At 38.6% G+C, this 26,436-nt stretch overlaps 1 protein-coding gene across 7 annotated transcripts in view; it reads left to right on the forward strand.

Annotated features, from left to right (window-relative positions):
- Positions 1–26,436, forward strand: part of ZNF536 (zinc finger protein 536) — a 479,395-nt gene that overhangs the window by 111,943 nt on the left and 341,016 nt on the right. For 6 of the 7 annotated variants that reach the window (XM_089539948.1, XM_089539951.1, XM_089539954.1 and 3 more), the window contains one exon: positions 14,955–15,003. The exons of the other annotated variant lie outside the window; for it this stretch is intronic. The gene's annotated coding sequence lies outside the window, so the exon portion shown is untranslated. The remainder of the gene's footprint in view (positions 1–14,954; positions 15,004–26,436) is intronic. 7 annotated transcript variants of the gene reach the window in all.

Genomic DNA, 26,436 nt, shown 5'->3' on the forward strand with positions numbered 1-26,436 from the left:
TCAGGAGAGATCAGTTCCTGGGGAGAAGCAGAGTCTACAAAGGAAAGAAAGCACATAGAGATGGCATTTCCTTCTCACTTTCTTACTTCTTGAAATCACTCTCCTCCATCCCAGCCTTGGAGAGTACACAGGGAGAAAGGCTGTGTTGAGAAATAATTTGTTACAAATAATCCGCGACTTGGATTGAATTATTTGCTGTGATAGCAAAGTTTGAGCGACCATTTCACTGTTACAATAACATGAGACAATTTAGCTTTTGTAAAGTGACAGAGGCTTTCAGGTTACTTTAAAAACTAAAATAGTGCGTCCTCATTGCATTATGTAGAAGGTTTGTACTGCAGACCTCCAGTATGCAGAATTTAGGGTTTTTTAAAAATCTTTTTTAGTTCCTTTTGCAAAACCAAACAAGTTAATATTTAGAAGTTAAAGCCGTAATGGTTGTTGAACATGGCAAGTCACCTTGGAATATTACTTTCTAAAATGTGGCTCCATATTCGTTCTCCATACCATAAAAATCTTGCAGGGATAACACTCACCAGTTATCTTCTTCCCTGTCATCAACAGTGGGATATTCAGTGAGGTATTGAGTGGATTGTATGTGCTGTTTGTGGTCTGATGGACAAAGAATGACCATATGCATGTTAGGTACTACTGAACAGAAGTCAAAATCTATGTCTTCTTGAAGGCCCCAGTCTGCCTGCCCATTGTGTTAGAGAGGAAGATCTACTTCCTCTCCATAATTCCACATCTGAAAACTGTGACACATGTGGCCAAAGTGTGGTCAAGATGACAAAAGTTGTTAATAAGGAAGAACACACAAGCTAGGAGAGGCTGCAGCAGTTTGCTTTTGCTTGAGCCTAGTGAGAAGGGCAAGATTCCCTTATCTCCTTTCCCCACTAGTTTTTCACTTTGAACTCAGTTTGAGGAAAAAGGATGAAAGTAGAAGTAGTAGAGAGCACCAACATTGTATAGTGGTTTGAGCATTGGACTACAACTCTGGAGTCAAGGGTTCAAATTCCTGCTTGGCTATGGAGACCCACTGGATGACCTTAAGGAAGCCACATTCTCTCAGCCCTAGAATAAGGCAATGACAACCACTACCCCACAAACAAATCTTGTCAAGAAAACTCTGCGATAAGTTCACATTAGGGTTGTAGTAAGTCAGAAATGACATGAAGGCACAACAACAACAGATTTAAACCAGGACATTTTAAAAGCACCTGGAAAAATGGAACAACAGAGGATTAATCAGGATTATCCCCACCAAATTGAGACAGCTCAGGTCTGTTAGACAAAACTTATTACATATTAAAAGCAGATTGTTACCAATTACTATAGGACTAATGTTATATTTGAGTTTCTTTATATTTATTTGATTTTATTATTTCATTTTTTAAAAACAAAAATAAACTATAAACTATATGTGCTCCATATCATCTCCATACTATGTTTTAGGAGTACAAAGTAACAATTATTCATTACACAAAAAGTAGCATTATTACTATGACTAGGCAAAGCAAAGCTGTTACAGCTTTGTCACTTCCTCATCCTAGCAACATTATTTTAAACATGTTAATTTCCAACTCTGTTTGTAGCTTCATAGTTCGTGGGCTTTGCATGTGCAAGACTTTCCAAAGTGCAGTAGGAAATAGAACGGAGATCTTCCAGATACATAAATTGGGAAATTAGCCACAGTTCAAATATCCCTTAAACACGATCCTGATTTTTCAGAAACAGATTCTGATATGGATAAGCATGCGGAAGTATAGGAACAGATCTAAAACATCGGTTACAGGCTCTTAAATACCATACAAAACATGTTTTTCCCCCCCTTCCCAAGGGCAGTTGAGTTGTCTCTGAAAGTGCCTTTTGAACACTGAGCCCTGAATCCATTATTACAATCGAGATTTTATAACTTTAGGGTATCTTACTAATTTCCTTAAATTTGATCAGCTCTAATAGGATCTAGCTTTTGCTATAGTGCATAAGAATAGACTTAAGATGATACAAAGGCAAATGTCATTAGTGAAAAAGGAATCGAATTAGAGATTTTTTATATTGCGTCGAACACATTAAAGGCAACAGAAATCTCCAAAAAATACAAAGAAATGTATTTTCCCCCGCTGGATGTCTCAGCATTAAGGGAATAAGCATTCCTTTTCTCTCTGTGTCAGTGTCACCAGGTTGTTATTCCTTTTGTTTAGCTGCATAATAGAATGTGTTGCGGTGCATTATCCTCAGCTTGTGGAGCAGCCTACAAATACTGATTGCCGTTTGAGCTTGTTATGGAAAAGTATTGCTCTGTGGACTGAGTAAATGACCAACAGTGGACTATAATCTATGAAGCTGAGAGTAAAATTGCCAACTGGAGGTCATTTTTCAAACCAAGGGGCGATAGTTTTCTACTATAAACTGAATATTACAGTCAGTATATGTTTTATTAAACCATTTAGGAAACTTGGGAGCAGTTTTGTTTAAACTTAGTGCGCGATGTGGCTCAGAGAACAAGCCCAGGGCAGCTTGCAAAAGAGGCTTGTTACAATCCCTGCATTACACACTCAATAATTCCAAAGGTTACAGGCATGAACAACTCACGGTTGAATCCTGCACATGATCTGCGTCTTGAAAGTCCAATGAACTAACTGTGGATCCTCCGTCAAATGTTTTTCCTCCCTCACCTTGATTACCCAATTTGGGTTAATTTATTTAATTTAGGGATCTTTTTGGGGCTGAAAGGCAACAAAGAAATAACGTACTTCTTAATTGGATGTCTTACATTTTGATTGACATATGCTAGTATTGAAGAAAATGGGTTAAAAAAACCCATTACAAAGTACATTGAAATATAATATATTATATAGTAAATAAACAAAGGTTTGTGAAATGTTAAGCTACAGTGAAGAGAAATGCTAGCAAAAAGATGTCACTTATCATACTGAAGTGCCTAGAGATGGAAACTAGTACTTATGAAATATTTTTGTCAACGACAGGTACAAACACAACCCTTAAAGTGTCTTGTTTCTTTTGTTAACCTCCAAATGTTGTCGGGCTGCAGCCCTCAGCATCCTTCAGTTGGCTAGCACTGCTGAGACTTTCAGTCCAACAGTGTCTAGGAAGTTGATGCTCCCCATCCTGATGTAGCAAGTGTGTCAGTGTACAAGCACTTTTGTATACTGATTGTACTTGTGTGCTCTCTTTGTGTATTTCGGCAAAGCAGAGTCCCTGATTGTAGTTATAGTTGTACATTCATAAGCTGTCTTCAGAAGTACTTTGAAAATCTTCAGTGTACACTGTGAATGTGTGTGCATATGTTTATGCATGAGTAAAGGAAAGAGATGGAAGCAAAACACTGAGTTTATGTGAAGTCGGAGGCTTTTATGGCCGGTATCCATAGTTCATAGTTGATTTCAGGGACCGTGGGTAGGAAAGCACAACTTGAAGTCATATCATTGCCAATAGCCTTGAGCCAGTCCCAGCATTTAGGATTTTGGTTTAATCCAGTCAAAGGGATCTTCAGATGAAATGGTTCCATTTATAGACACAAAGAACTACTGAAGTGAGTCAGAGTCAATGAATTAATCCACATCAGTGGTATTCCAGTGTGCTTAACCAGGCAACACCACATACTGGTTACATCTTTCTTCATTTGTTAGAGCTATGTTTGCCCTAAATATTCACATAAACACTTTAATCATCATCCAAACATGTTTCCACTTCCCAAAAAGCTTTCAGTATAGCTGCTTCTAGACTATGGAACGGACTCCCAAAGGAGACTTGCCTTGTTACATCCTTGGAGATTTTCAAGAAGGTGGTAAAGACAGAGCTCTTCCGCCGCGCATATCCTCCTGACCTTTTATGAAGACCATTGGCACGGACTGAGATCACCTGACCCCGTGATTGACCCCGTGATTGATTGATGATTGATGTTTTATGTTTTTAGCTGTGGTTTTAATTGTAATTAATGTTGTAATATTACAAGTGTTTTAACTCTGTTGTGATCCCACCTCGATCCATTGGGAGAGGCGGGAAGATACAAATAAAAACTATTATTATTATTATTATTATTATTGATTTTCATTTAAAAATAACATCTGATTTTCTTTCTGGAGTTCTTTACATAATGACAACTTTCATGGCTTCTTGGTTATAGCATGTCATCATGGGTCATTTGAATCTGGCAAACTGAGCTTGTGTGAGGCTTAAAAGGGGAAGCAGCAGGATTGATGGTGTGTCAGCATCACTCATTCTTTTATGTAAATCATTTTTGTAGCAATTATAAGGGAGGCAGAACAAGCCTTCACCATTTCCCCTTTTCCAATTTTCAACTTTTATTACTTAAAAGAGCAAGATATTTCTGAGATTCCCACCATGTTTAGTTAGGACATCGATTTGGAAATGCCATAGATAGATAGGTGTCAATTAGACACACACACCATGTCACTGAGAAAGCATCACTGCCAGCACCATTTTCTTCCCAGGTCAATCAGAGCTGAATTCCAGGATTCACTGCTAAGCTACAATGAATTTTACAGACCTTGTGATTATATTTTGAGTATCCCTTTCCCTCCTAATCTCTCATGAAGCAGTGAATATGTAGCATCCTTTGCTTCTTTAAATTTGATTACAGTGGCTGACACATTCTTTGTCAAAAGCTGCACTCATTCAGAGTGGAAGAAAAGATAGAAATGGGATTCACATGTACTTCTGGCTGGACATCCCCTCTTTATTCCTCACTTAAGGCCTTTGTAACTGAAGTCCTCCTTTAATACCAACACCACTTCCAAAGAAGAAACAAAACAGAGAGAGTAATAGCTCAGACATAGCATAAGTAAACGTTAGGATCTATCAAACAAGCAATATCATTACTATCTTGAGCAGAAAAAGTACACTGAAAGCCAATGTCGTGTATATTATACACCAACAGTTTCCTTCCCTGTTATGGCTTGGATCATTACAGGAATGTTTCTTTGCCTCTCTTCAGTGTATATTTTGACTGGGCTAGGAAGAAATACATCTTAATCAATGCAGCCCTGCGCTCTGACTCCTTACTTCTTGTTGCATCTCAGAGGCAGGGATTACATTCCCTTGTAGAATCACTGGCAGATAATATATGTCAAATAGGTTTTTGAAGGGTTTTTGCCTCATGCAGAATGATACTGCTTATTGAATACATTTGTATTCCTACTCGCACTTGGTTCTGGAACACTGGGAGCATTTTGCTTCATTGGAGTCAGTCATATTATAATTATATTAAAATTGTTGGGACCACTATCCCTGCTTATCCTTGGCCCCATACAGACAGGCCAAAATAAAGCTGCTTCGGGTCACTTTGGAGGTTTGCTGTTTAAATGATGCATGCGTCCTAAGAGTCTGGAAGCTACATCAAAGCCACGCTCCAGTCACATGGCTTTGGTGAAGCTCCTGGCCTCTTAGGAGGCATGCATCATTTAAACAGCATACCTCCAAAGTGACCCGAAGCAGCTTTATTTTGGCCTGTCTGTACGGGCCCCTTCTTTCTTTGAAATCTGTTGCTCCCTTGGCTGAGAGCTCTTGTCTTCCAGAGGAACTCTTTGGAACTTGTAGACTGCACTACAGATAAGACTTGCAAATTCATGATTGACAAATTGGGCTGGTTCCCATCACTCAATGAGCCAGTGAACTCTAGGAAACCCGAGTTATCAGTTACAAGCAGCATGCTTGTGCATGCTATAGGAACAGCGCTGTACACGCTCCAGTCACGTATAATATTCATGCACGGTCCTTAATCTTTGTTTTAAAGATTTTAAAAAGTTTTAATTCTGATGTTAATTAATATTTTTAACCTTAATTTTGTATGTTTTAACTATATGTGTCTCGTTACAATTTTGTGCCTTTTTGTAAGCTGCCTGGAGTCCTGTCTCAGAGAAAGACAGGGTATAAATGCATCATTTAAACAGCATACCTCCAAAGTGACCTGAAGCAGCTTTATTTTGGCCTGGATGCATGTATCATGCTGGGTGATTTAAATCAAGGTTTTTGTTTTGTTGTTGTTAGCTGCCCTCAAGTTGATCCCAAGATGGATGAAACCTCTTACTTTGGTCCTGTAAATTCATACCTGTGACCTCCCTAATAGAGTCTATGCATCTGGGATGCTGTCTTCCTCACTTTCTACTACCATCTACCTTTCTTTTCTTTTCTAATGAGCTGCACCTTCTCATCTTGGCTTCCAGTGAAAATTCAAGCTTGATCCGTTATAGGACACATTTGTTTGTCTTTTTGGTTGTCCACAGTATCCTCAGCATCTTCTCCAGTCCCACATCACAAATTAATTGATTTTTTCCTATCTGCTTTCTTCACTGCCCAGATGTCACATCCATACATGATAACAGGGGATACAGTAGCTTCAATTATTTAAACGTTAGTTCTCAGTTGTATATCTTTAGTCTTTAGGATCTTTTCTAGTTCTTTCATAAATTCCCTCCCCATTTCCTAGTCTTCTTCTAATTTCTTGACTAGAAGAAGATGTGCCAGAAGCACTGAGGTAATCATACTCCTTCAAGATCCATTTCTAATTATGTTCAAGTCAGCTCACTATATCTTCCTGTTTTATATATAACTTCCTGATTTGAGGGGGGCTGTTTCACATTATTCCTACCTCTCAAAGATAGACATTGTAGTAAACATCCCAAGCAATACTTGGATGTTCCTGATCATCTTCCAGAATATGAGAACAACTGTTCCTTCCTTTGATTTAGTTCTATATACATCATGGTCTAGAGAAGCCTGGTTTATTCTATATATTTTAAAAAAGAGCAAGTGGGGTACATGGAAAGTTCACATGAACCAAAGTACTATTTTTGACAGACTTACATTTTAGTACTATGAAGTCCCATTGGATTAAGTGAGCCTAAAATGTGTAAATACGTTATTGTTGAAGAAACAGGGGCATATGTGAATGCAGCCCTAAAAGAAGGAGCTGAAGAAAGTGGGAGGAAGAACCGATGAATGAGAATAGTGGACATTTTTCTGTATAGCTGAAGTTTGGGATAACAGGGCTTCTACTGAATTTCCTTCTTTTACTGAATGAGGTAATTCATAATCCTTAGGGTGCCGTACACTGTATTACACAATATACTGTATAACATTGCTGTGATGATCACCAATAACTTTGTCCTGTTCAGTGCTTTCTTCTGCTTTATATAGGTTAATCTTTGTTCTTCAGTGCATATATTAGGCTGCAGTTGACTATCAGTGGGAACTAAAAGCATGCGTCAGGGGCAAGATGGGTAAAAATATGTATATAATGTTCACGCATCTTTTATAGTAAATGACTGCTAGGAACCATAGTACATTAATGTGTTAATATATACAGTATAGTTGTTATACAGTCAAATAAAAAAAAGTGACAGGTGTATTTATTTATATATTTTTGTCATGGGCATTTCTCGCTTTGTTGACGAATACAAATATTTTGGAATTTTAACATACTTCCACAACACTGTAATGTCTTTGTTCTAGGGTTTCTTTCATCTTAACTTATCAACATAGTATATGAGCCATTTTATCCTACAGACCGCTCCTCATCTCAGTGTGTATTTGCTCATTAATGTCAGGTTAAGATCTAAAGAAATGTGAAAGTCTGATTGAAAATGTATTTTTTTTCTTTGTACCTTTTCTTAACTAATAGTAATTTAAATATCAAATCTAAAACATTCCATATATACAGTTTTGCTGTCTGACTATTGTACTTTTAGATTGGTTGTTATTAACACTTATAATGAAAAGGGAGAGACAAGGGGATAGTGTATCCAGTTCCAAGTAGGAAAGCAAAAAGATTTTCATTTCCCCAAAAAGGCATATTTCTTTCCGTCTTAAACTCTTGTCCCTGCCCCAATTTATTTCATAGTCATTGTGACGAAGGATTGACTCTTGTCACACTGATGGATGAGTTATGGCTGTAAAAAGACCTCATTGGCTTTTGATACCATCTACCAAGATACTCTTTTGGACAGGCTTTGTTGTCTAGGTTGAATTTATGTATTTCTTCTGGGGTCATTATTTTTGTTTTCCTTACATTCAGCGTTAAGATTGCCTTTGCACTTTCGCCTTTGACCTTGCTTAGTAGTCTATAAGGGTGTTACCAATGTATGGTCTACAGGGGCTAGGCTATCCCTGTCTAAGAAAGGGCAAAGCTGGTGCCAAGCAATTGGGAGCACATTGCCCACTTGGGTCTCCAGTGATAGAGATGGACCTAGACATAGCCCCAAACTCCCTACCTGCTCCTTCAGAAGGGGTTCAACTCAATCTATGCCATATAGCTTACCCAGTTCCCAGACTCAAGAACTAGCAATCCACAGAGCTTCCATCCTGTCGGGATGAACTTTAGTTTTGTGGCTCTCATTCTATCTATGGCGGGTTACAAAGCGCCATTTCAGACATCCTCAGGACGTCCCAGTTTGAAACGCCCCTACTGCTAGATGCCCCTACTGCTATTACGGACTCTGTCCATAACAAATGATGGTGGCCGTTCCACACAGCCGCCGCCATTTTGACGTCTTGGATGCATAGCGTCCAAACGTGTCGCAGCGGATGTGATGCCGTGAAGCGCGCCTTGCACTTTGCGGCGCCACTTCCGGGGCCCAGGAAGGAGCACGATTTCCACGCTCCTTCCTCGGAGCGTCCGGGAACCGTGCGGTTTGGCCGCTGTGGCTCCCGGATGTTGCAAGCAGCAGCGGCGGCACTGGTCTTACATGACTGTATTATTGGAATTACTTAGGAATGGTTGTATTTTGAGTAGAAGCAAGTGAGTTCATTTGAGACAAATGACCAAAGCAAGTATTACTCCCAAATGAAAAGAACAAGAACAAAGAAAGCAAAGGAACATGGTTCAAAATAGTTGAGGTTGTGGAGGTCTAATGCAGTTCTGACTGTATAAAAATGGATTTCTGTATTGACAGGAGATGTACCCATGACAGATTTGTAAAACTAAAGGTTTTTTTTAAAAACATGAAAGTGTTCTGTATTTTTCAAAGTATGCTTTTTGTCATTTTATAATTTAAACAGTTATTAAACTTATGAAAATTAAACTACATTTTAAAATCTTTCCTCAACTTTCATTGTGACAGGGAGCCAACTTTTATGTATTTTTGTAATCTAAAATTTTAATAGGCTAAATTTCTTTAAAAGGGGGGCGCAGTTCTGCCAAAGTTAAACACTTTTAAAACATTTATTCATTTTTTTTATGATAAGCACTTTAAATCCCATTGATTTCAGCACAAGTATTAAATTACTCTCCCACATTAGAGTAAAGTTCTTAACTTAGGTTGGATATGCCCAAGATACAGTTTAAAGGAACAAGAAAACATTTAAAGCTTATAGCATCACATTGAAGTTACAGATGGGAGATATTTGAATTGAAGTACAAACTTATAGTGGATCAACAGAAGAAAAATAGAAAGAAACCAGCAGATGATACATAGGCATTACATTTCAATGTTTTCCCCAAAACAAAGAGATACTTTGGGAGAATTCCTAATTCCATTCTGTCACATGGGTTTGGATTTTAAAAACAGACATTATAAGCCAACACATAACAACAATAACAACAACAACAAAAAAGCATTTGAGCTAGTTGTTTTAACTATTATCAAGTGGATAAATACCTGCTCTTTTCTCGTCTATAAAAATGATTTTGTTAGTATGTAGGTCACATTACAGTACTGTCTAGCTATTGGACACTGGCTTAGATAACTGTTTGTGAAGTATTAAATGGTTTTGCTGCCTCAGCACACTTTTCAAACTGGTATTTTTCACACAGTTGTGCCACTGAAAAGGAGCAAAGCGGCTGCAAAAATCAATTTATCTTTCCCTCTGCTATTTGTGTATTGTGAGTTCTTGTAGTGTTTTATGATTTGATTAATTGTTATTCATTGTGCGGGATAGCGTTTGCAACACCGCCATCTAATACTTGGTGCTTTATAAAATACTTTTATCCTCTGCAGCTCATTATTTATGGAATGAGAACTCCCTAAAACAATATGAGTATCATAAGACACAGGATTGAGACAATGTGGGGAACCCTAAAAATGCTTAAGAAGGTGCACATGGAGACAAATCAAGTCAAAACAATACATTCAACCCAACGTCATGTAACATATTTTACTGGAACTCATCCAAGCAGAATGAAAAGCTGAGCAAAGCTTCCACTTCTTTTTTGTCAAAAGTTGCCAAATCATAACTATGGGACATTATACAACTGTGATGTCTTTTTGTAGACTTGAACAGATTCTGCATGTTCCAAATTAAGCCTCAGTCTTGTGATTTTCTAATTGTAAGGAATATCATTTATTTCAAACAAAAGGCTTTCCCAGCCAGGATATCTGCAAACGTTCTCCAAGAAACGGACCCCCCTCCCAGGTGTTAAAGAAACTTGTTTTCATGCTTTTCTTGCATGCTGCTGCACTGTAACATTTATTTATCTATTTGTAGACTTGAGGTTCTGGAGAAATATACATACGTAATGTTATTGTCCTTTTTTTAAAAGAAGAAGCTGTGGTAGTGCTTCTTTTCAATTTTATTATAAAGTTTCGTTGACCCTGCCGTTTATTTTCAAACATTTCCAACTTATTTGTTCTAGTGTATTCTTAACCAGGGGTTGTTTTTCTCCCTTTTGGAAAATGAGCCCAGATGGTGATTGATTTTTCAAGTGCTGACATCCCTGCTTGAGAAAATGTTCCCACCTTCTTTGTGCTGAGCAAGTCAGGCAAACTAACATGATGATGTGATCATCAGTTTCATGCAGACATGCAGAATTGATTGACAGGGAGACATGTTTTTTGTAAAACACACACACACACACAAACCGCACATTCTTTTGGTGTCTTCAAATTTTTAATGATGTTTACTGGAACAAAATTAGTGGGTGGTGGGAATGTCACATCTATATATCTATAAATTTGAAAGGTAACAAAGCCAAACTTACTGTGGCGACTGGGTTAAAAGGAGAAGCACAAGGGTGTGTGATAATTTTTTTTGTTTTGTTTGCTTTTCCCCTGCCATGGCCTTGAATAGATCAGTACAATTTGTAATAGCTTTCCGTAGCCAGCTCTAAAGCTAAAAGCTGTCACTGGCTAACTAGCCATTCTCAGGCCATTGCTTCTGTTTGCGTGACTAAATACATACAATTAAAGCTTAGCACTTTCCTTCTGTATGAACTCATTGTTATCCAGGGTTCAAGTGCTCAGATAATGGGCCAGAAGAAAACAGTCATATCATCAGCTTGCAGTGGCTGGAAACTGGTTAGGAAAAATACATTTCTCATTATCTGATGCAGAATGACGCTTCTGATGCTTTCCATTTCTCCCCCCATAGATTTCATAAAAATTACCCCCTAAAAATCTATAATTTCTCCTCAACTAAACTGCAAATAAGAATATAGGGCTATGACTTCAGTGTAATTAAAGATTTCAATGATAGTCTTTTTGCATTCATTTTGTAGAAGGTTATATAGCTCAGCCTTCAAAAATCTCTCCAAATGGGAAGTGTCCATACCTTGCAAATATAACTTTGCCAGATGTGTGCTAGTTATTAAACATGTCTCCATTCTTCTTCCTCTTCCTCCCTTCAAGGACAAAGACATGAGATGTTATAAAGACAAATAATAATAATGATAATAATGATGATGATGATGATGATGATGATGATAATAATAATAATAATAATAGAAACTTGAATGCACTGATTTGCATTCATAAAACCCCATGTAAGAGGCAGAAAGTATACTTACATTCTAGTGATTCTCCTCTCTGTAAATGAACAGAATTGAATGCAGGATCTTGCGATGTGAATTGGTTCTCATTGAAAGAGCTATACAGGAACTTATTCATGCTATCACAGTTACAAAAGTTGGTACAGTCCTACCTTATGCGCTGCAAAATAAATGATTTTCATGGTAAAAGGCTAGGTCAAGGGGACAGAAATACAGCAAATAGAAGAGTTCTAAGTGTGAATGATTATCAGTATTTTCTATAAGCTAGATATTTGGGGAGCTGAGGGACCATTTCATGGTGTGACAAATTTGTATTTGAAGGGGCAGTGCCCTCATTCACCTGCCCATGGAGCTACATCTCTGTATACAAAGGGGCACCTTTATTACCGATATTCCAGACAAACATGGCTATGTGTCTGAATAATTTCAGGTCACTCAGTGGGGTTAAGTAGGGATTTAACCCTGATTCCTGCCATGCCTAGTCCTCCCACACTAACCACTACACCATACTGGCTCATGGGATGTTAGGAGCACCATGACCAGTGATCAGGTAAAGAGAAATGAGGGTGGGATGAGAGAGAGCCTGCTATTTGTTGTTGTAATTTCTCTCCAGTATAAAAACCATAAAAATGCTAGATTTGAATCATGAAGCCCCTATAATTGTTTTTCTGTCTTCATTGAAGTCCTGTCTCGTACAGAGTAATTATTTTTATTTTTTTAATCACCAATCTCTTAAATGACTTTCTGTGTGCCCACTTAGTGTGCATATACGGCTCTTCTGCGACCGAGGAGAGTGTGATGGTTCCAAAGGAGCCATTTCAGACTATTGGGGAAGCGATCAACATATTAAAAGTTATTTCATAGTTCGTATTACGCTATTATAGTTTATTGTGTCCATGACACCTGCCTTTTTAGTATGGGGACTTATTGAACATTCAGATTTCTTAAACAGATTCATGGGAAATATATACTGCTCTGAGAACAAACTGGTACAGTTGAAGACAGAATCAGGTACTAATCAGAGAGGAACCATGGACTGAGTGAGTTGGGTTTCCCTCACTTAAAGAGCATTTGGAAGGCAGACTTTTTAATTGGTATGAATTATGCAGTCTGGGCACAGATTGAAACAGAGGGCCCCCAGATCATCTCCAGTGCTTTTTCAGATGAATTTATATGCTTCTGAAGGGTAGGGAACTTTAGAAGGGTAGGGGCTGCATTATATCCTTAGGATTTCTTACATCTAGAACCCTTTTTTAATTTTTGAAAAAAAAAAATAGTTGATCCCTCTGGGGCCCGGATTTGGTGGAAATCCCCTAGAAGGTATCTTGGAGCAACACAGTTTTTTTGCCCCCTGGGGAGACCTTGTGGCTACAAAAACATCTCTGAGGTGCCACATGTACCTCCGCAATAAGAAGGAGCCACTATATCACCATATGCTGGGTATTATCCCAAAGCCTTCTAGATACCATCTTTTTCATCCTTTGGTTGTTTCTGCATAACAACAAAATGTTGGCTTCCACACAGACAAAAGATCCATCCATATCGTCTCAGTTTGATTAGCAAACTGAGAGTCTCGACAGACTGGCCGGCATTGGGGCGGAATGAGGGCATGGCACCTGTAGAACGCACGGCCAAATTCTGTCCCCATGCCGGCATGATGCCAAGTGCCCCACCACATGGTGGGCGGTGTCATGGTGCTCCTCTGGCGCTGTGTCCAAATGATGCAGCACCAAAGGAGCACTGAAAAGCCGCAGTGCTGACAGCTATGGTGCCTTTTCTGTGTCACAAAAAGGACCCACTTTTTGTGGCTCTTTTTTGCACTGCGGACCAGATCAGGGCCGTGTGATGTAGTCGCCATGGCTCCAATCCAGCCCTGATAGGGGCGGCTGCAGGCTGCCCTTTAGGGGTGGTCTGTTCAGCCCCTGAGTAAATATGCCATTAGATGGATATATCAGATGGACCTATAGATATTTCATCCATAGCATTGTGATGGGTCTGTGCCAACTCAAGAGCAGTTAACAGCAGCAACAACAAATGCTAGCTGAAATAAGTGAGACTTATACTAACTTATGTTTAGCTCCAGTACATTGTGTTTGTGTAAGATTTCTATCAGTACGTTAGAAAATCAATCAATAAATTGTGTGTCAGCATTATATGCTGGCATTAACATATAGATCCTCTCCCATGCATGTTCCACATCTCATTTTTTACAAAGTAACAGCATGGTTATGTGTAATAATTTATGAATATCCACTAATCTAAATATAAGCTCTATATTTCAATGTTACACAAAATTCCTGAGGTGCAATTTTAAGCAACTAGTGGAATGTTTTAAAATTAGAAAGCTAAGCATTCATAAAGATTAAAAAAAATAGGGTTTCTAAAGTTTGTAACCTATGTCCATATTGAGAGGCCTCTGAATGTTGGGTCAGGAAGAAAGACACACATTGTTACTTTTGAATTCCTAAGGGAATTTCTCGTCATTTGTAATTACACTGATAATGGAAAAGATTTTACTTGCATTTGAACACATTTCTGTGAACCTTGAAAAGAGACAGTTTGGGCATAAGACAAAACAAATAGATGAATGTCTTTCATTTTATACTACTTTTTACCAGTCACAATAACATATTTAAGGAAAGTGGAATTTTAATTTTGCTTTGCCCTGTAATACAGGGAAATTATGCTAGCCTCAGACTGATTTGGGCAAAAGGTGAGAAAGGAGGGCAGACACACAATATTGTAGATGATTTCAATTCATATTTAAAACTATGCATTTGCTTTTTTTTCTCACTCCAAATTTCACAATGTTGGTTGCTTCTGATGTACATATTAACAATGCACTGCAATTTTAGGCACCCAAATAATACTTTTAGAGTGCTATTTCCTCCACTGAATATATAAATGAGGGCACAATAAGGATCTGACAAGGTGAAACCTCATTTAAAGTCAGTTTAAGAATATTCTTTCATAATGACAACAGAAAGAAAAGGGTAACAACAGGTAGAATTATACTGGTCAGTTGCTTCCAGTTTTTTGCAGGGACCACTTGCACACCTATTGATCAAAGTGTTGCCTTGTATGGTAATGTTTATACAATAATGGTACATTTATTTGTTTTTAAATAAATATCTATATGCTGTTATATAACAGCTAACCATCAATACACTTTCAACGCACAATAAAAGCAGCTTCTGTTTGCTTACAGAACAAAGGCTTCCAGGAACAGAAGATTGAAATATAGCTGCCAATTCCAGGTAAGATTTGCGTGAACAAGTTTTTGACTACACGACATTATTGATTTATATAAGAATATATAGACTGCTCTTTAGCAGAGTGTCCAGAAATATTTTCAAAGAAGGAAGATAATATGCATAGATAATATATACTAAACAGAGGCATATTTTAGACTATACATTCAGTGCCTTCGAGAAGGAAAACAGTTTTGCTTGGCTCAAAAAAGTCAACAGAGTTGACAACTGATAAGCCTTCTTTTGAAAAAGTCCCATAAAGGGGTTGCCACCACTGAGGAGGCTCTTTCCTTATCATCATGCACGTTTCCTTAATTGGAAATTAAAATGTGTATTAAAATGTACATCTCTGTTCACATCTTGACACACTTAGTAATGCATAAGCTTCATTTTTAGAAGTGAGTAGACTACTACAAGCAATATTCATTCTCATATGGAACTTTTCACTTCTTAGAAATCAAATATTATGAGAACATTCTTGCCACAGAATTGTAACAAGTTGTTGTATCCTTTCAAGTCATTTCTAACGTGGTGATCCTAAAAGAAACCTATCATGGAGGTTTTTTGGCAAGATTTGTTTAGAGTGGGTTTGCCTTTTCCTTCCTCTGAGGCCAAGAGAGTATGATTTGTCCAAGGTCAACTAGTGAGTTTCCATGGCTAAGGAGGGATTCAAACTCTGGTTTACAGTGCTGTAAACTACTCAAACCACTAAACCATAACAAACTCTTAACAAACTGTAAATTTGCCAGATTTGCCGAGAATCATCCAGCAATGGATTGCTTTGGTGATGGATTAGTTTGAAGCTTTTCAAAATTATGCATTCTAACTTGCAGTTCAAAACTCTGAAATATTTACAGGTGAACTTTTATAGTAAGATTGTGTCACCAGGATTTATGCCATCAATAAATTATGTACTCAGATATCTAGAACAGTGGCATCCCAGCACCTGGTGTCACCCAATGTGGAGTTTGGGCTTTTGGGGGTGGGGTTTCCAGGGGCAGGGCATGCTCCCTCCCCCTGTGCCACCCCATCCTTTTCTTGATGAGGAAAAAGATCGGACAGCACATGTGCATGGAAATGGCGTGCAGGGATGGGGGTGCACTGCACAAGCAGGAAAAGAGGGCTGGACTCAGTGTCACCCTTCTTCTGGGGTGTCACCTGGTGCAGCCCACACCACTTCACCCCTTTGTGATGCCATTGCTCTAGAACATTGGCCTTAATCCTGAGATTTGTGAATGGTCATGTTTATGGTCATGTTTATGACACTCCCTCCCTCGCCTTGGAACAGATAACCAGCTGGAAATGAGAATGGGCCCTACATGGAGTCTCCATTAAATGCAAAAAGAAAAGTGGGTGCAGTGGTATGCTTACTCCACCATGTTGATTAATCCTCTGTCATCCAGTTTTTCATCTGCCTTTAACATGTCCCATTTTCTCTCTCCTCCTTCCACTTACCCTTTTTGTCCTCATCTTATTTTAGTTGCCTCAAACTGACTTCAAATGTAGGGTACCAAAACTCTCAGTTAACTCAGTGTGGGGGAGAGGACTGGAGGAGGTGGAATCTTGTCTTTCTCAGTAGGCTCAGCCAAAGCCAACTGCTGCATCCTCTCCTAACTTGTGTGTTTTTCCTCATTAAAACCTTTTACTATCTTAACCACACTTTGACGTTGCTTGGGTATATGTGCTCTGGATTTCATTTGTGAAATGTTGGAGGGTCTGATATATAGCTTGTATGTGCATTGGCTATCAGGGAATCTACTAGAGAGAAAGAGAGTCTGAGTGTGGAGAGACATTGAGAGAGAGAGAGAGAGAGAGAGAGAACTTTTGTATGGGTTGAAATGACATGCAGATTAATCCTTACTGGTGAGAGCTTCCATGTATACAAGTGGTAAAATGTACATTGCACATCAGTGGGCCTGTATTTGTACTCCTACTGGTTCTTTCCATGCCTTCTGTCTTGTTGGTTGCATGACCTATAAAACTAGACTTATTTATACAATTTATACAACCAGGAAAGTCTATGGTTGTGGGAACCCTTCTCCCCCTCTCCATTATCTTCCATGTGCGATGCAGCACATGCAGCGCAATTAACGTCCAGAAACATGGGAGATTGCCCCCATTATCCATTTCCTCTGTTTTAAAATCTGTTTGCGTTTATTGCAAAATTGTAAAGATGTCCTTTACTGTCCCCTGCCTCCCAAGGAGCTTTCCTTTATTTTGTTTCTTCTTTAAAACAATCTGAGTGTTAGAAATCTGAATTTTACAATATGAGGATGATTGCAAAATTGTGATTAACCAGTCCTTGCTTGGAGTCAGTTTCCCTCATTTCACAAAGGCTGCCAAGAATAGTCTGCAGAAAATTCAGTTTGCAAATTGCAGGGCAGATTTTTAGAGGGCAGTTTTAAAAGAATGGCGTCCTGAGGGTTTTATCTATATTTATGACTCTTGTTCAACCACACTCTTATGTAAATGCTACAATCAAACAAGAACCAGAGAAGCATTCTTAAAGAAGAGATTGCATCTATGTTTTTGGAGGTTTAATGTCAATTGTTACCCCATGCAATCGTCTAATGTATAGTTGGAAAAGGCAAACACATTAGTTGGCAGCATCCGCTACAGTTTATAGATATTTAAGGCTTAAAAATACATACCCCCTTTTGTTTTGATGTGAAAATTGTCTTAAATTGAAAAACACTGCCCTTAGTGATGGCTTGAAAAAATGGAGATAGCTTTTATGTACTTTTATTTTTTTATAGCCATTAATGTTGCAGTAAATCTTCTATTATTGTATACAGTTGAGATTATTCTTCATTCTTTTGCCTTTGGACAGGAAAGAAATTACTGGATTCCATCAGTGTTATTGGCAATCCCCATATTCTGACATCTGTTCCTTTCTAAACATTTTACCAACCTTGATGAAATGTAGTTTAGTGTTCAAAGCTGACTTGAAGGAAAAATTGGATGATAAAGAAACAACATTGATTAAATACCAGAAGTCATTTCCCAATAACTATCAATATTTGGATGGTCACAGTAGTCTGTTCCAGAAAGGTAGACATTGTACACGAATTTTAATCACATTTAATCTTTTAATTTAGCTGAAGAATTGACTTTTTAAACTTGAGTAATATTTTGGACATATTTTGGATATGTCATATGTTACAGGACAACTTAACACGGTTTAATCTCAATCTACTGTAATGCTGATTCTTTTGGATGGATTTTTTTAACACTTGGGCTCAACATATTCCCAAATATGAGTTGCTAAAAATAGAACCATGTGAATAAACACATATTCTGGGGCCTGAAAGCCCTGTCCCAGAATCGCAAATGTGGAATCAGGCTGCATTTACTTGTTGGTGAAGAAAAGGCACTTTGTACATGCTCAGAAGTTCTCTTCATGCACCCTTGAGTATAGGTTTAGTGCTAAAAATAGTCTAAACCTTTTGGAACCTCAAATGTTCCCCTGAAACCTTATCACCAGAAGAGTCTGATGCCTCCACAGTAGCTGCAGCTGAAAATGGCATTTGAGATATTAAAGATTCAACACCAAAACATTAAGACAGGTTTCTTATAGGGAAAGATTGGTAATTGATTTTTGCATTTATGCATCTCCATGGTGGTCCTTCTTCATTTCTGTATATCTCCAGGCAGTTGGGTTCCAGGGTCAGATTTTCTTCAGTTTCAAACAAAAGATTTCTTTATCCTGTTCACAGTGTGCATGGGTAAAAAAAAAATCAGTTTGTGCAATGAAGAATCATGACAGCATGGGTATGTTATATATGAGGTTGCAAGACTTTTTTTTTTTTTTTTTTTTGCTGCAATGTGCGGACTCTTGGGGGTGTCTATGTATTTTAATTACTTTCCTTTTTCCTTCCATGTTTTTGTGGTGCCAGGACTCACTCTCCATTCTACTGTGCAGCCATTTTCTTGTTAGAAACATGTAGGTTACATTAAATGTTACTTACCCCGTCTCCAGCAGTAATCTCTCATTTAACTTGATCCGGAAATATCTCTTTAGCTAAGACTTCTGTCTTAAATTCTAATCGGGAAAGTGTGTGTGTGTGTGTGTTTGAATGACAAGATGTGAGCAACTGTGGTTGGTACTTAATACATACATAATGGTTAATGCCATCATCAAGGGCTGTCCCCAGATCACAGGTATTGGCCCCAAAGTCTCATGGCCTAGGACAATCCTCAACTGGCCATTCTAGTTATAACAAAAAATATGTTCTTTGTGTTTTGAATGACACATGTATCATTGATGGGAACATCAGACCCAATAGATAAATTTCAGCCTTCTTGTGATCTCAATATGGCTCTTTGTGTTTATCAATATGGCCTTGTTTTCCTGCTTATGGAACTGTCAATTGGTGGTTTTCCATCTTTTATATCTTTTTTTCCTATTCTAAAAGGTTGTGATGACTCTCTTAAAACTTGCTTCCGGCTAAGACGAAGTAGAAACTAACATAAACTACAGTCTGCCCTCACCATATGTAGGGGATCCGTTCCGGCCCCCCTGTGTATGGGGAAAAGAGCATATGCTCAAGCCTCATAGGAAATAATGGGGTGTGTGCTTGCGGTGGTGCATGGGGCGCATGGGGCACATGGTGCAAGTACGCACCCCATTATTTCTGCCTGGGCTTGCTTTCTGCATGAGCTCAAAGCCATGGAAGGCAAGCCTGCCTATAAGGAGGGCAGACTGTACTTAGTGTTTGACCACCCCATGGGTGAGAGCTGAATGAAGTGATGAAGACACCCTTCTCATTGTTTTTCCCCCTTCATAAGCCAACATAGTAGTCAAGGGTACAGTGCTAACCATAGTAGACAAGAATGGTGAAGAAAGTGTGGGGAGACAGAAATAATGCTACAGTCAGTATAGACTGTAGAACAAAGGGGGAAAGTATTGAGGGTTGGGATACCACATTGGCATCCCGTTGGATATTGGAGCCCTGTAGCTCCTCCTGCCATGTTGTCAAAATTTTAATGTTTTTTAAAAACAGCCCTGGGAGAGAAAGATGCAGCAATGTGCCGCTATTATTCCTTTTGGGAATAGAAGACATTTATAGTAATACAAAGCGGAGGGAGACATGGGCACCATTGGGAACCTCCAAAATGGCATGCAACCCAGAGGCCACAGTGCCCCCCCCCCATTAGAACTAATGTCCTAAAATGTTACCAAGGATAATATAATTACTTTCCTAATAGTGATTCACATGTCTAGTTTGTATTTTAACTTGGCATTGTCCAGCATTGATTCTGGTTGCTCATAGGTTAACTGTATAATCTAGAAGCTCAACTGCAGTGGGATTAAAATTCACTGAATTAATTTGAAGTTTTATGAATTTATTACTTGACACAAGCGTGAGAAAAAGAACCATATTTCCCATTTAGCATCTGGGATATTTGAGAAGCTAATATACTCCAGAAGTTTTAAGCTGGCTGTATCCCTGCATTGGTCTTGAACTACTGAATTAAACTGGCATCTTTCATTGACGGGCACATTTTCTGTCTAATTAGAGAAATTACCTAATATCACATTGTTTATGTGGCATTTTCTTCGCAAAGAGTTGAAAACACTTAAGTGCAACCCCTAAAGTGTTATTCAAATGAGGCCTGAATACTGTGTTTTTTAATGTCCCAAGTGACTAATTGTATGACACATGTCTTCCATATGAGTGTTCACATGATTCAAACTTGAGTGAACAACACATGAGTATTTGGGTGTGAAAACATATGCTATGCAACTTTGCTTTTGTGCCAATGTATGTTCCTTAATCTTAGCTTCATATTTTTCATGCTCAGTCATAAGACTTTATCACACAGGGGAAAACGGGGGTTTAAAGTAACATTATTCTATGAAAATCATGTGATTGCACTGAAGATTTTAACATGCATTGCGATTAAAGAGGACTTAGCTCGGCAATAACCAAGTAATAGCCAGCAACAAATCATTCACAGGGAAATCCCGTGAATGATTTGTTGCTGGTTATTCCTGGGTTAAGTCGTCTTTAATTGCAGTGTGTGTGAAAACCTTCAGCATGATCATGCAATTTTCATGGGATGATGTTACTTTAAACCCCATTCCCCCCCCCCCCATTTCCCCCTGTGTGATAAAGTCAATATACAACTTTGAAGTTTGAGCCTATGCATGCATACCTAAAAAGTAAAGTCTTTCTCTTCTCTCTTTTTCTGATAGGTTGGGTTTGCATTTATATCCAAATTATTTTAAAAATAACCTTTTAACAAAATTTAATCAAAATAATTTTATCTTATCTATTTTATTTACAATCTATCTTTCTCCCAAATTGGACCCAAGGTAGCTCTCAAAATATGCTTGAAAACAACAATCTAAAGTACCATAAAAAAAGTCAAAAGTAGATCCCATGGTATTCAGAAAAGTGCACTGCTATGCATGGCCAATACTGTGTGTGGCTCTGCCAATGGCATAGCTATGTTGGCAGAAATGTAGAAGGCCATGGAAGAAGTGGAAGGAAGTAAAAGGTCACAGAGGCTCTGATGGTGAAGAAAAGGAGAAAAAATCATTTTCTGTGGTGACAGCAGAAAGATTCTGACTCAGTGCCTAGCTTCCAGGGGTGGACAATCCTAGGTGGCAAGGCACTCTGGAAGGGATGACTTGGACAGTTGCCCATCCTGTGGCATAGGCAGTTGTTTAAACTATAACTTCCAAATTGCATTGGCACTGTGGACCCCCCCTTCCCTGGAAAACCAGGCATTTGGGAAACAACTGGAAGCATAATCAATTTTACATGTGTATTGTTCACCAATAGAATTTTGGTCTAGAATAGCAGTTTTAGGGTTTGATTATAACAGGCCACAGGAGGCTGGGACCTCCTGCCATCTTGACAAACTAAATGGTGGGGACATTCCCACTCCATGGGTCCAGACCCATCCCCACCCTCATCTGGCCATAGGCAACAGAGCCATGGTTTAGAAGAGTGAAGAGATTGAGAGCAAAATAGGAATCTGACTTCTGTGGTAGTGGTTGATCTACCTATGATCTCAGTTGAGTGTTAAACAGAAGATCCCTGCTTCTTTCCAGTTGAAATCCTATGGTGTGCACAGGCTACAAGTACACTTGCTTCAGGAAGGTTACCTACCCTTTGGGTGAAAAATGTGAACCTACCAAGTTGTTGGAAAACAGTTAACATTTAGGATATGCTTTAATTTTGTGGAGGCTGTTCGTAAAGTATATACTGGCCCTTAAAAATGCTACTGAGATAGCTTATGGGGTTCCCAACCTGTGTTCTGAGAAGCCCTTAGGGTTTCCCAGGTGCTCCGCAGCCACTCCAGGAAAATGAAATAAATAAAAATTGAATGAAATTAAATAATAAGAATATATTCTTATATATACTCCTAAATACCATTATCTTGTAAGACATAGAGTAAGCCTCTTAGGGGCTCTACCATAGAAAGAAGGGCTCCATGAGTCAAAAAGGTTGGGAACCCCTGGCTTACAATATCTACATTACAGTAACACTGCAGACATTTGCCCCTTATGATACAACTGACCAGGATTGCAGCCTCCTCAGTGTGCAATCACTGGAAGATTGTCCAGATCTTTTTAAATAGCGAGTTAAATTCTGACTTACTAGTTACTTAATAAGTTTTACTTACTATTCCTAGAGTATTCATCTTAAAGCTCAAATGATATTATACTGAGCTATGTATAATTGTTCTCCAGCATAGTATTTTATTACTGAATGCATCCATGAAGGGTGCAGTGTAGAAAAGAAGACTGGGAGGAGAATCTTCATACCACTTTCTGCATCTGGTGAGTTTTCTTTTCAAAATGTCCCTGCTCCTTCAGGGGAGACAGTTTGGTGTTAGTTGTAGCAAAAAAGGCAATGGATAGAAAAGAGTTTAAAAGAGCCTCTTCCCAGTCTTCTCCTCTACATTGACTGCATTTGGTAACAAACAACACTTTCTAGGCCACCTGATGGAGTTAGGTGGCTGCCTCACAACATGTTGCACACAACATGTTCCCCAATCAGCCCTGTGACTTTGGTTTATTGGAGGATGCTCTCCCATGTTCATTGCTGAAGTAAGTTTGAGCTGCCAGTCGAATTGCACTGAACTAACTGTGGTCCTCGCACAGTGGCAGTGATAGTCCTGGTTAGTCATCTATTGTTCCACTTCTCCAGCTCCTTTTAAAATGTCCCAGTTTCTCTCTCTTCCTTCTACTTTTCCCCTTTTGTCCTAGGGTTACTTACATTGCTGCAAACTGAGTTCAAAGTGCAAAAATAGCCTGCATTAGTTAACTCAGCACGGGGCACAGCAGGGGTGAAATCTTGCCCCTTCCCAGTTGGCTCAGGCAGACACAAACTGCTACCTTCTCTCCTAGCTTGTGTTTTCTTCCTTGTTATTTACTTTTGCAATTTTGACCACACTCTGATGTTGCTTGATCAAGTGTCCCGGTTTTTATTTGTGAAATCCTGGAGGGTATGACTGTGGCCTGGGGAGGGGGCAGCATAACCTTGTTCTTTGCCTCAGATGTCAAAATGTTGATACATCACAAAGAAAGTAATCTGTATTCGTAATCCTGGAAAACAAATAAAATCTACTTTAAATGGGTGGCCATTTCCCCTTTAATGTATTCTGTGCTGGAAGAGAAAAGAAAAATGGTTTGGAAGATTAAATTAAACCATCACATTGATTGTGTAAGTTAAATTTTACTTTTAAAAACTTGGATAAAAAAAAACACACCAAGCGCAAAGTAATGTTTTACATGCCCAAAGTTTCTCAGGATTTTCAGTTTTGGAGCAAGAGAACTGATCTAAAGCACTATAGTCCAGTGTTGCTTGCCAGCATGTGCAACAAGAGAGAGGCTTTATGCTACCAGAGTAAATAATAGAATTTGGGGGATGTTTTACAATCATGGCCATTTCATTAGGTTTGACTTAAGTTTGTAATTAAAGTTAGCATTTTAAAAACAACAACATGTTTTGCTATGGTATTTTTGTAGAGTTCTATAAATGAATTAATCAAATGGAATACACTGATTTCTCCCCCAGTCATTTGTTACGCACACCATCAGAAGAAGGCCATATCTATCTGATGAAAAGAAGGTATTGGGAAGTAGATAGGGATAAGTTCTTACGTCATTCATTGCAGGAAATATAGCACCAAGATGAGATCAAAACACCTCTGAAAATTATAATGATGAATCTGACAAAGTTGATTGCGGAGATTGAAGTATAGAAATTTTGTGTGTGAGTGTGTGTTTGTATGTAGGGAAGTCTCTGATCGTTGTAAATTTTTCAAAGACTTGTGGTCTACTATTACTTTCATGATTATCGTGTAATTTGGTTTTAAGAATCATTGCTTATCCTCTTTGTGTATGTAGAGGCCTATGGGACAGCTCAACTGTTGAACAAAGTTCTAGCCCCTTTTGAAAGCTACCAGTGACTAATTGTATCACAACTTTTGTTTAGGGTTGCAATGATGGGTTGATCAGGATTTCATATGGGAATTGGGGTGTACCCAAAGGCTATGTTTTTCATTTTTCATGTATAATTTTCTCCACATACGTTTTCAATTTTGAACTTTGAATTAAACACACATGCACACAGACTTTGCATGGAAAAGATCAGTGACAAAAATCGCATGACGTTTCCATACCATAATTATTCCCTGAATCAGTCTTGGGAGTTCTGGAAAAACCTGCAATAAAGCTGTTTGTGTTTATACCTACAGTACTTACGGCTTAATTCCATCTCTCTCTCTTTTTTTTATGTACAGACAAATTGTTTCCAAAAGAGGGGACTTTCTGTAAGTTTTTACATTATTGTCTGGCTCTTTGTAGCTGGAGCAGGCTCTTGAAATGCAAACCTTTTAAAAGCAAGAAGATTAAGCTGATTTTTTTTTAAAGCAGTGTCCCAAACTTGCAAGAGTGTAGATTCTGTTAGGGTACATTCACACTAGGAAATATCCTGGTGTGGAAACTAGGTTATTTTCATTGATTTGCCATGATCGAATCTCTCTGTGGCATTTTATCCTGATTACTGTTCACACTCAGAACGGGGTAAAATGCCATGGAGAGATTCGATCCTGGCAGTCATGGTGGTGGGGTGGGGGCAGATGAGGAGGAGGAAGAGAGCAAGAGGGCAAGAAGAGGAAGGCAGACCCAGGGCAAATTCAGGGGGGAGGGCAGAAGAAGAGGAGGAAGAGTGGAGGCGGTGGGATTTTCTGAATGGGATTGACTTTTAGTTTCCATTGGCGGCTCCAGCCAAAAAACCTTTTGTGATTGACAAGATTTTCCAAATCATTCATGTTCTAAACCCTTTTACTCGATGGAAAGGAAAATGAGTTAATTCCAAAGAGAAACAGTGATGTCTTCATTCCCAACAGAAATATACTGTGAACTTTATAACCCTAAGACACCCTACTGTTGAAGGCAATGTGGACGTAAAGTACTGTAGTCATTTCAAAAAAGAGGTGTGAAGCTATTTGGATAATATGGGTACATGTTAAAGCTTGTTGGATTTTAAACAGTTCATGTTTGATTACATGTATTTGTAAGCAGCAGATGCATGGCGTTCCCCCCCACCACCATTTTTTGCACATGTATACTTTACATCATTTGGAAAATCACTTGATCTTATGCCTCTCTCAACTCCTGTGTTCATATTTCTACGCCAGTTAAATTTCCTGTGTTGTGGTTCATCAGAAAAATTAAAAATGAGTGGCTTTCCCTATAATTCAAACAGTCCTATTGATGCTAGCGCTTGGGGAGAATTGCTACTGAATCTAACCTGTGCCCTCCAACAATGTTCCAAGATCATACCACCACCAAATCAGAGCTTAATAAATTAATAATGACAGGCAGTTGGAGTAAAAGCAGAGCTGACCTTCTCCACAGCATGGGTACCCCAGATGTTTCCGATAACTAAGTGTGCTGCGTCGTAAGAACACATGTGTGCAATATATAAAATTAAAACAATGGGAACTGAGATGGAAAAAACAGTGCTCTCCAACCCACCCACGAGAAGACAGCTCTCTTTTAAAAAAAGAAAACACAAGCAACAGAAGATGACTGTTTCAGCTATTTAAAAATAAATGTTGATTGAAATAGGACCAAAATTAACAAGCAGTAGAATGTATCATTGCATACTTGGGCCTGAAGGCTTGGAATTTGGGTCTTTCCATTTTGCCCAATCTCAGCAATTCCAAGAAGTGTACAATACAATCTTAATAGTACAGGATAGATGCTAGCCTTGCTCAAGCTCTGAATGGATTGTCATCTAGACTTCTGTCCATACTGCTTTAAGCTCATTTCTGGTATGGTCCACCAAAGGAAGGAACCGTCAAAATAATTTCTGGGTATTCTTTGTGTAAGAAAACCTGTTGAAATTGATGAAGTTGCCATACATCAACAGGGGACTTGAAGACAGACAGAAGACACACACACGTCCATCA

The sequence above is a fragment of the Sceloporus occidentalis genome, unplaced genomic scaffold (genome assembly GCF_023333645.1).
Source record: "Sceloporus occidentalis isolate IW3139 unplaced genomic scaffold, rSceOcc1.0.p SCAF_10, whole genome shotgun sequence".
Classification (NCBI taxonomy): Eukaryota; Metazoa; Chordata; class Lepidosauria; order Squamata; family Phrynosomatidae; genus Sceloporus; species Sceloporus occidentalis.